The sequence below is a fragment of the Cyprinus carpio genome, chromosome B2, assembly GCF_018340385.1.
Source record: "Cyprinus carpio isolate SPL01 chromosome B2, ASM1834038v1, whole genome shotgun sequence".
Taxonomy (NCBI): domain Eukaryota; kingdom Metazoa; phylum Chordata; class Actinopteri; order Cypriniformes; family Cyprinidae; genus Cyprinus; species Cyprinus carpio.
Genome location: NC_056598.1, coordinates 6,666,384 through 6,680,561, shown reverse-complemented (window position 1 = coordinate 6,680,561; position 14,178 = coordinate 6,666,384).

Below are 14,178 nucleotides of genomic sequence, written 5' to 3'. Positions count from 1 at the left end.
ACACACACACATATATATATATATATATATATATATATATATTCAGAAAGTATTCAGACCCCCTTCACTTTTTACAGTTTGGTTATGTTGCAGCCTGATCCTACAATTGTTTAAATAATTATTTTTTTTTCCTCATTAATCTACCCTCTGCTATGGGGAAAACTCCTGTTTTACTCTGTACTGAAGCTTGATTTGTTCATGTTTGTGTAGCTGCACAAACCAGTGGAACTTTAGCCAGCCGGAAAGGGCGGAGCTGACCCCTATATAAGTCAGCTCAGAGCGCGATTCATCAGATCATTCAACTGAAGTGTCAGTTATCGATTCGTGTGCAGCTTATAGTGTGGCTAGTGACGCAACACTCGTTCCCTTATCTCAGGTTGAGGTTCGCCTTATCTCTTTTGAACTGTCTCTCCCATTACGTATAACGCTATGGGTAATGCATCCAATTACGCCGCACAGTGTGCCCCAAGCTAGTAGCTGAGAAGCACAAATACAACCAGCTTTACCCAAAACGTGGAGAAGAATGGCCAGAGCCGGACAGTAACGGAGTACATTTACTTGAGTACAGTACTTAAGTACAATTTTGAGGGATCTGTACTTTACTCGAGTATCATTTTTGGGGAGTACTCATGACTTTACTCAAGTACATTTGAGAGGCAAATATTGTACTCTTTACTCCGCTACATTTCTATCCATAACCGTAAGTACCCGTTACATCTTCGGCCCCGTCCACACGGAGACGGAGCTTACCCCAATCCGATCTTTTTTTCCTCGTCTCAAGAAATATCCGCGTCCACACGAAACCGCAAACCGATGTAGTATACATGCCAGACCAGCATGTGGCGCTGTAATTCTGCCACAGAGATACACTAAAAACGGAGAAGAAGACTTGGACTATGCTCATAAACCTTGCGCGTGGTACACAAACAAACATGGAACAATACATTTATTAATCTGTGTTAATGTTAGTTAATAAAAAGACAATCGTTCAGTGTTTGTTCATGTTTTTGTTGGTATTACATGACGTTGCGGTGTCTGATTAGGGCGAGACGTGGGCTGATGACTTCATCATTTCAGAGAATATACGGATTCGCCGTCCAGACGAAAACGCAAGGGCGGCGTTTTCAAATTTATCAACTCTGGGACCCGGTTTCAAAAAACATCGGTTTCACTCTTCCAAAACGCCGGATTCCGTGTGGACGAAACACCTATCCGATAAAAAATTTGTGGGACGGAAAAAAAGAAGAATCTCAGAAATGTGTTGTTTCCCTCTCAAACGTGATTGGATTGTGCAGGCGCCACTGATTTAGACACAGCCTATCAGCAATCACATTCAGCTATCCGCCTAAGACTTCATGACATCTGACTGAATTGAAGTACAGTACACACACATAGATTGTGTGTGTGAGAATGGTGTTATTCAGCTGAAAGTATTTTCTCCTGCCTTTGTCTGTATGTCTATGAGAGGAAGGGGCTTAAAGGGTTAGTTCACCAAAAAATGAAAATTATGTCATTAATGACTCACCCTCATGTCGTTTCAAACCCGTGAGACCTCCGTTCATCTTCGGAACACAGTTTAAGATATTTTAGATTTAGTCCGATAGCTTTCTGTCCCTCCATTGAAAATGTATGTACGGTATACTGTCCACGTCCAGAAAGGTAATAAAAACATCATCAAAGTAGTCCATGTGACATCAGAGGGTCCGTTAGAATTTATTGAAGCATCGAAAATACATTTTGGTCCAAAAATAACAAAAACTACGACTTTATTCAGCATTGTCTTCTCTCCCGGGTCTGTTGTGAGTGCGTTCACAGCACTGCAGTTTAGTGATATCCGGTTTACGAACGAATCACTCGATGTAACCGGATCTTCTTGAACCAGTTCACCAAATCGTTTGAAATGGTTCGCGTCTCCAATAAGCATTAATCCACAAATGACTTAAGCTGTTAACTTTTTTAATGTGGCTGACACAGAATAAACCAATATCCCGAAGTAATTCATTTACTCAAACAGTACACTGACTGAACTGCTGTGAAGAGAGAACTGAAGATGAACACCGAGCCGAGCCAGATAATGAACGAAACATTGACTCGTTCTCGAGTCAAGAACCGGTTCAAGAACCGCCTTCATGTTATTTACATAAAGTACTTTACCTCATGTATTTAACATGAAGGTGTTTCTATGTACTTCAAGTACATGAAATTTCTTGTTACATGTTCTACATGCACAACATTGTTTCCTTTTATGTAATATAAAATTTGTTATAATAAAGATAAAGAAAAAAGAAACATGAATAAGGCTCATTAATATAACAATAATTCTTATTAATAATTATGTATTATGTATTTACTTATGTGTATTTAACTTGCCTCTGACCTGCCCCAAACCCAACCCCCATCTGTCGAGTCCCGCCCCCACGCTCACAACAGACCCGGAAGAGAAGACAATGCTGAATAAAATCGTAATTTTTGTTATTTTTGGACCAAAATGTATTTTCGATGCTTCAATAAATTCTAACGGACCCTCTGATGTCACATGGACTACTTTGAAGATGTTTTTATTACCTTTCTGGACGTGGACAGTATAACGTACATACATTTTCAATGGAGGGACAGAAAGCTCTCGGACTAAATCTAAAATATCTTAAACTGTGTTCCGAAGATGAACGGAGGTCTTACGGGTTTGGAACGACATAAGGGTGAGTTATTAATGACATAATTTTCATTTTTGGCTGAACTAATCCTTTAATACTGTCACTCAAATTAGCTGAATTTTATTTTTCCTTCTTTGTACGCTGACCTTAACACAGCTGATTAGCTGATTTTCTTTAATAATTATTATTTTCTCTTCTATGCTGTGTGTAAAACACGGTCAGGTTCAGAGGTGTGTCAGAACATTGCTATATTGCCTTCTTTGCTGGTTTAGGTTTATTGATTTGATTGATGAAAAAACAGAGAAACTCACATGTACACACAATTATTAGCTGAATTTTCTTTTCTGATATTACACATTAATGTAAGCTGAGCATTTTCTTTGATGTTCTTGAGTATGCAGTGTGTTTAACACAGTCAGGTTCAAATGTGGGTGCAAAAATTCCATTAAAACTCTAGCAGAGGTTTGTCAGAGCATTGCCATTGTGCGCAAGTGAGAAATGTTAAATAAAACAACATGGTAAAAAGATGAAAATGACTTGATTTTACTTTCAATTCCTTTTACATTCTCCAAGGTATTAACATTAAAATTTTTCATAACTCCATGTAGGACGTTTCTGTACATTTAGAAAATATACTCTTGTACTCTTGATACTCAAGTACTTTTAAAAAACAAGTACTTCAGTACTTTTACTTAAGTAGACATCTGACTGTAGTACTTTTACTTGTACTTGAGTAAAATTTAGCAAGGGGTATCTGTACTTTTACTCAAGTAATGAAGCTGTGTACTCTGTCCGCCTCTGAGAATGGCAATTTAAACTGAAGGAACCCGTTCCTGCAAGGCAGGGACATCTAAGTTGTAAAATCTGGCAAATGTAGACAGCGACAACCAGCCGGCGGCCGCACAAATCTCACCAATAGAAATTCCACTGGACCATACCAAGGAGGAGTCCATCCCTCTTGTGGAGTGGGCCCTCACACCTAACAAACAAAAATCTGCTCTGACTGTCTGAACAGGCTAGGGTGGTCTAGATATACTCTCAGAGACCTTAGTGGACAGAGCAGGTTCTGACATTGCTCACCATCAGTAGCAGGGAGCACCAATAGGGAGATCACCTAAGCTCTGAGTCGAGAGCACCTTAGGAAAATATCCATGTCTTGTTTTCAGGATGACTTTACAATTGTTAGATCCAAACTCAACGACTAGGTCGTTTCTGCCGATCGATTGGCCAGCTTCAAGAAAATATTCAAAGTGGCACATACACTTTGAGTGTGGTTACCACATGGGACACGTCACATGATACCGGGTCCAAACTCCGACCATTTTAGGCTGTAAAAGCGGCTTGTAGACGGTGCTTTTGCCACCAAAATGGTATTGTTTACTCTCACTGGGAGCTGGTTAGGCTCCCATCGAGGCACCATACATGAAGGACCCACAGCTCCGGCCAGGGATGCCAAATCATGCCTTTCACCTGTGATAGAAGCCACTGCACTAGCTCCCGGAACCAAACCTGATTCCTCCAGAGCAGGGCCATTAGAAGGAGGGAGCACTCGGTCTCCCTGACCCACCTGATGACCTGAGGAATCAGGGTGATCAGGGGAAAAGCATAAAGGCGAGCACTGGGCCAGTCATGGGAGAGAGCATCTCGCTGTATGGAGAAGTATGTTGGGCAGTGAGAGTTGTCTTCTGAGGCGAAGAGTTCGATCTCTGCCTTCCGGAAGTCAGACCAGATTTTTTGAACCATTTCATGATATAGCACCCATTCGCCCGGGGCTACCTTGCCTCTGGACAGCATATCTGCACCAAGGTTCAATCTGCCCGGCACGTGAACCACCCTTGAAGAGAGGAGTTCGGTCCGTGCCCAAAGGAGGAGGCGACAAGCTATCGTGTATTGAGCGCATGACCTGAAACTGCCTTGGTGATTGATGTAGGCCACCACCGACATGCTGTCTGACCAGATTAAGATGTGGTGCCCCTTTAAGGCCGGTATGAAGGTTTTTAGGGCTAAGAAAACCCCCAACATCTAGGCAGTTGATATACAGGAGCTGCTCCGGGACTTACCAGGAGCCAAACATCAGATTGCACTCCAACAGGGTGCCCCAACCTGAGTTGGAAGTGTCCGTTGTGACTACTATACTCTTGGAGGTCAGTCCTAACCTCATTCCTGTTTGAAACAGGTGAGAGGTTTTCCATACATCCACAGCCTACACACACAGGAAGCCTACCCAAACACTAAGCCGCCCCAAACACAAACCTTGAGCCAAAACTCAAGTTTTTAGCAAAAAAAGAAGGCGCCGCATGTGAGGCAGGCCCAGAGTAATTATAGAGGCAGCAGCCACCAGAGTAACCTCTGAAAAACCTTCAGGAGATGCGTCATCCCAGTTTGAGTGATGCCGCTAATCACTGAATGGTCAAGGATCACTCCGGCGTAATCCATGCCCGCATTTGGACAGAGTCTAAAATTGTTCCCAAAAAGTCAGCTAGCTGTCTGGACAGCAGGTGACTCTTCTGCAGGTTGATAACCAACCTGAGGCACTCTAAGTGGCTGAGTAACAGCTCTCTGTGAGCAGCCAACTCCCAGTCTGATCTGGCTAGAACAAACCAATTGTTGAGGTACTTCAAAATGTGGATTCCCATCTGCCTCAGAGGTGGAAAGAGCCATTTCCACACACTTCGTAAAAGTGCACAGGGCCAGAGACAGTCCAAACTGTAGGACTGCATATTGATAGGCATATTGATACTATTTGCACAGTGCCTTTTGCAAGCAATGTCTGCACTTCTGAAATGAGGTGGCCTGCAAGCGAACTGAAGCAAGTAAACTCGTTGGATTATGTTTAGAACCCAACTCGACCCATCCGGTATGGCTGCCTAGGGCTGTGTTTCTCAAAAGCTTCGTAAGCCTAAGAAGTTGGTTAAAATGATCGTATGACTGATCTTAATATTAAGTAACGTAAGTAGCACTTGAAAATCATCGTAGCTCTACAAATGCTCTTGAGTAACCGTAAAGCCCTAAATGCATCGTAAGAAGACACATTTATACGGTCACCTGCAGGACAATCGGCAGATTATACCATTAACTTTATTCAAGTGCAATGCGATTATAATATAAGGATTTGATCTTACTTGATTGTACACTTTATTACCCTTTTTTTATTCATTTATAAATTAAATAATTAAAAAGGGCAGAAAAATAGAAATACACATCTAAATTAAATGACTGAACAAAAAAAAAAAAACGAATAAAAGAAGTCATGTAGGAAATATGCCTCAAAGACTGGGGAAAAAAATCTGTCAATGACTTGCTGACGTGCACGAAAACCAGCCATGTATTGAACCCGGAAATAACGTCTCTCTCTCTCTCTCTCTCTCTTTCTTTCTCTCTCTCTCTCTCTCTCTCTATATATATATATATATATATAAAGTATAATGTTATACATATAACATAATATAATATACAGGTAATATAATATTATATAATATTGTATTATAGTTATTATATCCGAGTTGTCTGGAATGCAGCATTAGGTTAACATTTCAATAAACAAGCCTGTACTACAATTACGAGCCATTCTAAAGGGGACATTTCAGCACTTGACAAATGGATAGCGACTTCTAATTAGCACTTAAAACACAGCTATGTGCAACTGTGTTAAGTGCATTTTTTGGAAACACACATGAACTAATAATGAACGATCATAAATTGACTTGTAGAAAAGCACTAAGATCAATCGTTTTTCGAGAAAAGCAGACCAGGCCAATAGCCGGGATGCGAGAGGATCTATTGTGCGAATGAAGGCTTGCCGTGCCTGAATTCACAAGTGAGAGAGTGTGAAGAGGAAATTTGCTCTTTGGTCCGCTATAGCAGTAAAATATTTGGTTCTCCATTGCACCTGTAGGGCGTGACCCGCAGAGAACAAAACTCCATCTCTCAGAGGTGTTTGGAGGGATGGAGGATGAAAACAAGCTGTTTTTGAGGGAGTACCGACTGATGCAAGAACTAATCCTCTCCTCTTCCTCTCTGCAAAGTTTGCTTTGCTAGACTCAATGCTCTCACAATGAGAGAAGCCAGCCCCCCCGAGCACAGCGTCAGAGTGGGTGTGGTCCAGATGCGTCTAGTCCGAAGCTGTCAATGATAATAATCATTGGTGGCAGCATTCCCATTTAATCCACCTAAAATTTAAAAAGAACTGATGATCTTCATGTGTAAACACACTGGTTCAGAGGGCTGTGAGGAGAGTGAAATGCGCTGCTGGCGTGTGATCACTCAAACCCGGTTACTCAACTGACTTCACCATTTCTTCCTGGCGGTTCAAGTGTCGTGAGAGAATGAGCTTGTGGGCCCATTGCCGGGATGAGATCACTCAAACCTGGTTGCTCAGCTCTGTGACTTCACTGCTTCCTTCTCCGAGCTTGCTGAGAGAAGAGAAATGGGAGAATGGGCTGCCTTCATCGAAGAAGGTGGGAGTGGAGAAGAGCAAGATTCATGCTTCCACAGTGAAAGCAGCCTGTCTTAGTGAGCGCAGCCTCAGCGGCACACACACAAATGCAATGTTGTGAGCGATATGAAATCATTGGTGACAGCATTCTACTCCGATCCGCCCAGAAGGATGGAGCTGCTCTGTGTAACAAGGTGCTGCAGGGAGAGTGAGCACGCAGCCGGCATGGGATCACTCAAACCCGGTTGCTGAGCCGCGTGACTCCACTGTTCCTTTCTCCAAGCTCACTGAGAGAAGATAAACGGGAGATCTAGGCTGCCTTCATTGAAGAAGGCAATTCTCGAGCAAAGAAGAGCGAGACTCATGCTCTCTGTGAGAGCATTTCGTCTCAGCGAGCGTGCAGCTCTGTGTAGGTGCTGCCCAGACAGGTGACGCACTCACTGCCCTTCTGCATCATGCAGAGGATCCCCGCACGAACAAAACTCATGGAGCTACATTTGAAACCACGTCGCTAGGAGATTTGCTTCTTCTACGGTGGCGAGCTGCAGCTATATAGAGGTTGGCTCCCCCCTTTCTGGTGGCCTAAAGGGCCATTGGTTTGTGCAGCTACACAAACATGAACAAATCAGGCTTCAGTACAGAGTAAACAGGAGTTTCCCCCATAGTGTTATACGTAATGGGAGAGACCGTTTGAAAGGGAACTGAAATATCCCATTTAATTTAGTTCAGGTGCCTCCCATTTCTCTTGATCATTGCTGAGATGTTTCTACACCTTGATTGGAATGGTAAATTAAATTGATTGGACATGATTTGGAAAGGCACACACCTCTCTATAAAAGGCCTCACAGCCGACAATGCATATCAGAGCGAAAACCAAGCCATGAGGTCAAAGGAGCTGCCTGCAGAGCTCAGAGACAGGATTGTATCAAGGCATAGATCAGGTGAAGGCTACTAAAAATTTCTGCTGCACTGAAGGTTTCCAAGAGCAAAGTGACTTACATAATTCTCAACTGGAATAAGTTTGGCTGAACCAGAACTCTTCCAAGAGCTGGTCATCTAACCAAACTGAGCAATTGATGGAGAAGGGCCTTGTCTATACTGGTGACCAAGAATCTGATGGTCACACTAGTTGAGCTCCATGATCATATATGCAGATGGGAGAAACCTACAGAAGGATAAACATCACTGCAACACTCAACAGATCTGGGCTTTATGGCGGTGTGGCCAAACTCAATCCTCCCCTCAGTGAAGACATGTGAAAACACACTTGGAATTTGCAAAACAGCACCTAAAGGACCCTCAGACTCTGAGAAACAACATTATCTGGTCTGATGACTCTCAATTCAGTTTGAAGGAAACCAGCTCTGGTCATCTCCTGCAGAGTACCATCCCAAAAGTAAAGTGTGGTGGTTGCAGCCTCATGCTGTGGGGCTGTTTTTAGCAGCAGGGACTGAGGGACTCATCAGAGTAGAAAACCTCAAATGCACCAAAATATTGAGGTAGCCTTAATGAAAACCTAGTCCAGAGCATTCAGAACCTCAGACTGGGCAGAAGGTTCACCTTCCAACAGGACAATGACCCAAAGCACACAGCCAAGGCAACACAGGAGTGGCTTAGGGACAACTCTGTGAATGTCCTAGAATGTCCCAGCAAGAGCTCTGACTTGAACCCTATTGAACATCTCTGGTGATACCTGAAAATGGCTGTCCACCAACAGTGCCCATCCAACCTGACGACTTGAGAGGATTTACAAAGAAGAATGGCAGAAACTCCCTCATCCAGGTGTGCAAAGCTTGTTGCGTCATACCCGAAAAGACTCAAGGCTGTAATTGCTGGCAAAGGTGCTTCAACTAAGTATTGAGTAAAGGGTCTGAATATTTATATAAATGTGATATTTCAGTTTTTTCTTTTTAATAAATTTATAGACATTTCTAAAATTATGTTTTTACTGTGTCATTATGAGGTACGGAGTGTAGATTAATGAGAGAGAGAGAAAAATAATAATTTAAACAATTGTAGTATCAGGCTGCAGCATAACAAAATTGAAAAAAGTGAAGGGGGTCTGAACATTTTCTGAATTCACTGTGTGTGTGTGTGTGTGTGTGTGTATGTATGTGTATACATATATAAATATAAACAGGAAATAAAATAAAAAATAAAATAAAGAATGCAATAGTGTATATTGACAGTTTGCTTGGTGTTTGAAATAATAATTATTTTATAATATTATATATTACTATCATCAATTTATATTTCTTAATTATAATATAATTATTTAAATACTTTAAATACACACACACACACACACACAAATAATTTATATAAATTATTTAACAGTTAATTTAATTGTTGGTCATTTTAATGAATTTGATTATTAAAATAAATGAATATACAAAATCTAAACTGATACTCATGCTTTCTATTAGTGTTTCAACTCAAACCATCTGCTGTTACAGCCCATCTGGTAAAGTGGCTGTAATAACTGCACTTTGTATTTGACATTCATTTCCACAGTCTAGGGATCTAGAGATAACGTTGTAGATTTTTTAATTACTTTAATTTGTAAATAATATGGACACAACACATACAAGAAAGCTATGGCAAGTCTTACAGATGTTGAAAGAAAATGTGTTGCAATGCTTGTTTCCAACACAATCAGCTATGGAGCAGTAAATTGTGTGATTATTTATCACCAGTTTTGAAAGCTATGACTTCCAGTGTCTCGGTGGACTGCACAGATGCTGATGTGGACACTTTTTTACATGTCCCTTAATTGCAAAGCTGTCCCCTCTTGTTTCCTTTAGGTGCAGTTGTGTGGATATCTGATTTATGTAGTGGTGTTTTGTGTTACTTTTTTTAATGAGTTTTTCATAAACTAAAATTCCCTGAGGCTACAGCTGGTGAGCATTTGAATCCCCTACAGTTTTACTCTACGCTGCTAACAGATAACATGCTGCTGCTGTTTTACAATCAAAGATTCCATTCAAATTATCTTTAATAAGATTATTAAATATTCTCTTCTTGGCTTGCACAGTGCTCAAAAGCAATGCTCATTTTTTATTCCATTGTAAGTTTGACATTTATCTTTTGTTGTAGCCAGTGTTATTGCTGAATAATAAGTGCTCTAGTCAGAGGAAGCTGCATAATTCCTCCAGTGGAGGTTCTAATGGTACGCTGTTTGATGGGGCGTGAGCGCGCATTTGCATAATGCTCTGTTGGTGTGAGTAATGTGTAAATAACATCCTTTTGCTTGGTTTTCGTCATTACTTTCAATATTGTATCATTCTGAAGAAGAAAGAAAAGAGACGAGGATGAAAATCCTGATGTTTCATGCTGGGATGAATTCTCTTGAGGGTGTTTCTACAATTGTTCCGAATTCACATGCGTTATGGTTAAGCAGCAAAAAGATTTTCAAATTGCAGTGACTTAACTCTTACTGACAACTCTTACTTGCACACTTAATGCTGGTGACTTATCTTGATCTTCAAGCATAAAAAGATGGACATAAAATTGATGCGAAAGAACTCAATTGAGTACTTGCGCACTGTGTTCGGTGCGCACACAGAGTGCCGCGTCTCAGAGCGCAAACACCAAATTGACGCTCTTTTGCTTTTCTTGTGATTGAACAAACAAATACACTTCATCAATATAAACATTCAAGCACAAAAATGTCGTGTTAAGATGGCTATTCATGCAAGTATTGTGTTAGAACAGGCCAGGTGAGAGGAACGTCAAGACATGCAACTTTGTTGCCTAAACTCTCCACTCCCCCACTAGGGGGCAGTAGTTAACCATATCACCACATCCCCCTTTCTGCGATCAGTTAATTTACTCCGGTTTGTCCATTCCTCTGGTACTGAGAAGTCAAACTTTTGTAGTAGCGGTACCTGAAAACTAATCAATTTTCTCTTTTTACACAGCTCTCTTCTCTGCATTTGAATTTTCACATTAAATAGCATGAATTGTATGTATCACTAATACATTTAGCAGACACTTTTATCCAAAGCCACTTACAGTACATACAGGCTAACATCTTTTACCTAACGTGTTCCCTGGGAATCAAACCCACAACCTTTTGCACTGTTAACGCTTAACGCAATGCTCTACCACTGAGCCACAGGAACACTCATGATGAAAGGGCTCTCTATGTCCTCCTACATGCCTATACATGCTTGAGCTTCCGTGACCAAATTTGAATGTTCAGTACGTATGGTTTAATTCTTTGATCTCTTTAAGAATGTTTTGTGTGGAGTTTTGGTTGAACAAATTTTCAGTGGATTTGATTAAAAATATCTTCATTTGTGCTCTGAAGATGAAAATTTCTGTAAATGATGGAGAATTTGAATTTTGGGGTGAACTAACCATTTGAAATTAGAAATTGAGATGTATGCATCGGATATCACTCTTTTTAGATGTAGAAGAAATAAGAAAGACCAGTAACGTGATTTTGCAAGTGTGATATCGCTTTAAGAAACTGTTAAACAAGAAAAAAATGTCTTCATATTACCATTGTTTGGGAAAAATTTGGTGGACGAAATCCAGTCATTTTTAATAGGAATGCTAAAAGAGGAAGGTTGGAATTGGTTCTCCTTGCAAGAGCACCATCATGTTTGCCTGTCCTTGCCATCGAACAGAACCTGCGTTCGACTTGAAGATGCATAAGGTAGTTATGATTTATTTTTGATCACTCATTTCCATGCTTTCATTTGAATTATTCTTTAGTTTTGATGACTGTTATGTGAAAAGTTATTATAAAGAGTCAATGAGGTGTCCTGACTTTTGTCTGACAGAGACGTTAAAGTCAATGTTTTTACAGAGGTGTTCTTTAAGAAATTCCTGCTAATGTGTTTAGTCAAAATCATTCATGTTTTCCCATTTCAAGGTTGCTGCAGATGAAATATTCCTCTATTTTTCAGCATCTAAAGTGGGAGCACCTCACCCGACCGACTGCTTCACTTGCATACAATGCCAGAGGAATGTTCTTTCAAACCTAACAATAGTCCTCGTCTATTTCACCTCAAGGACTCCAAGTCTTTGTCATGATTTTTTGTATTGTGGCCCATTAATGTGGCAGAACTCACTGAATATGTAGTTCACAGCAAGAGAGCTACTTAAACACCCCAGGTATCACTGCCCGTCTGCTGCATACAGTACGGTGTGTGTGTGTGTGTGTGTGTGTGTGTGTGTGTGTGTGTGTGTGTGTGTGTGTGTGTGTGTGTGTGTGTGTGTGTGTGTGTGTGTCTGCTGATTATTATATTTTCTCTCCCCTGTTTGTGTGACAGTTGCAGGACATTACTGACATTCTGATAAGCAATGCTATTATTAAAGGATATGGCAGAATGACTTGGAACCCTGTGGTGAAAATCCAGGCAAGACATTCCTTCCTGTTTTTGCACATTGCTTTTTTTGTATTGATCATTTAGGCTTTTAGCGCTTTTACAGCTCAACTGTTCATTAACACCAGCCCATACCTCCAGACCCCAGGGTAGCATCTAAACCTCAGCAAATGAGAGAAACCCAGTGAACAGATTTATTGTTTCAGCCTTTCAGTGTAAAAGTTTAGGCCTGATGTTTCAAAACTGAAAGATAACGTGGAAGAATATTTTTGGTCTTCTTGCATTTTCTTCTTAATGTCCTTCACCTCTATCTGCTTTTTCTTCTTCTTCCTCTTTTTTTATTTTTTATTTTTTATTTTTTTTTGAGTGAAGATACAGCCTCATGAGACTCATATAGAGGGCTGATATTCAGATCTCCAGATATTTCAAATCTTATCAAAAACTAAATATATACATATACCTACAGTATAAATGTCACATCACTGTGACATTCCATATTTCATAGATGACTCTTTGTACTTCAACCGCCTCAAGAGAGAATTTAAAAGCTAGACTACATTTTAATGCAAACAGTGTTTGGGTGAAGAACACAAAACCTGTCAAGATGATGTCAATATCATATTTCACCCCAAAACCAACAGAAAGAAAGATATATTTTGCTTAATGAAAATTAAGTGTATTTTGTGTTTTGATTGTGACTGAATGCAGTCATTACTTGAATGCAGCCTATTTAAACCTGAAATGATTTATACATTTGTATCACATTGTAGTAGTTATTGTACTTCCATTAATTTATGCTTTTAATTAATAAAAAACTTGTAGTATAGTAATAAAATGTACAAAAAAAAAATTAATTCGAACTTTGAATAAAAACATTAATCCAACACAGTTTCTAAGTTTAACTCGCCCTTGAATGAATCGACAGTTGTGCCGTTTGTCATGAATATGATTATAGATCTGTGAGCCCTGTTTGTCAGTCTGCAAATATTGTCAGAGATTTTCTCTCTGATTGCTATGCATATTTAATAACATTGTGATATTAGCATAATGTTAGGACTGTTTTGAAGTCTTTCATCTTTATAACTAATTGGTACTTGCTTGTTATTTTCTCAGTACATTTTCAGAACACTGCCCATAGTCTCCATCTTATTATTCTCGGGTTTTGTTGGTGTTCTTATTCAGCAGAACCTGTGTCCTTCTGCATTGTACTGTCACTGAAAATTGCATGTTTATATATATATATATATATATATATATTTGCATGTTTATATATATATATATATATATATATATGTATATATATATATATATATATATATATATATATATATATATATATATATATATATATAATATTTCAAACAGGTTTCATCTCAGTATTAATGCCAAATTTCTATTGAGCCTTTGGTCAGTGGTTCTGAAAGGACCAGTTGCGTCACTTGGAGTTGGAACTCTGCCCACAAGAATATGGCTGCATACAAATATGTATACTTATATAGACACTATGTGAAAATTGTCTGAATTCACAGTATTCATAAAACAGTAGGGAAAAACGTACTCAGGTAATCTATGATGTGTGAATGCCAGTGAAGCAATACAGCTGATGCTGGTAGATCACATGACAATTCATACTATAGCATATACTATATATACCATTTTAAAGGTTGCAAAGTACCTACTCTGAGAGTATGCACAATTTAGATGGAGCCAATGATGGCTTTCACCATGACCATTTCAGATTAATTACAACTAT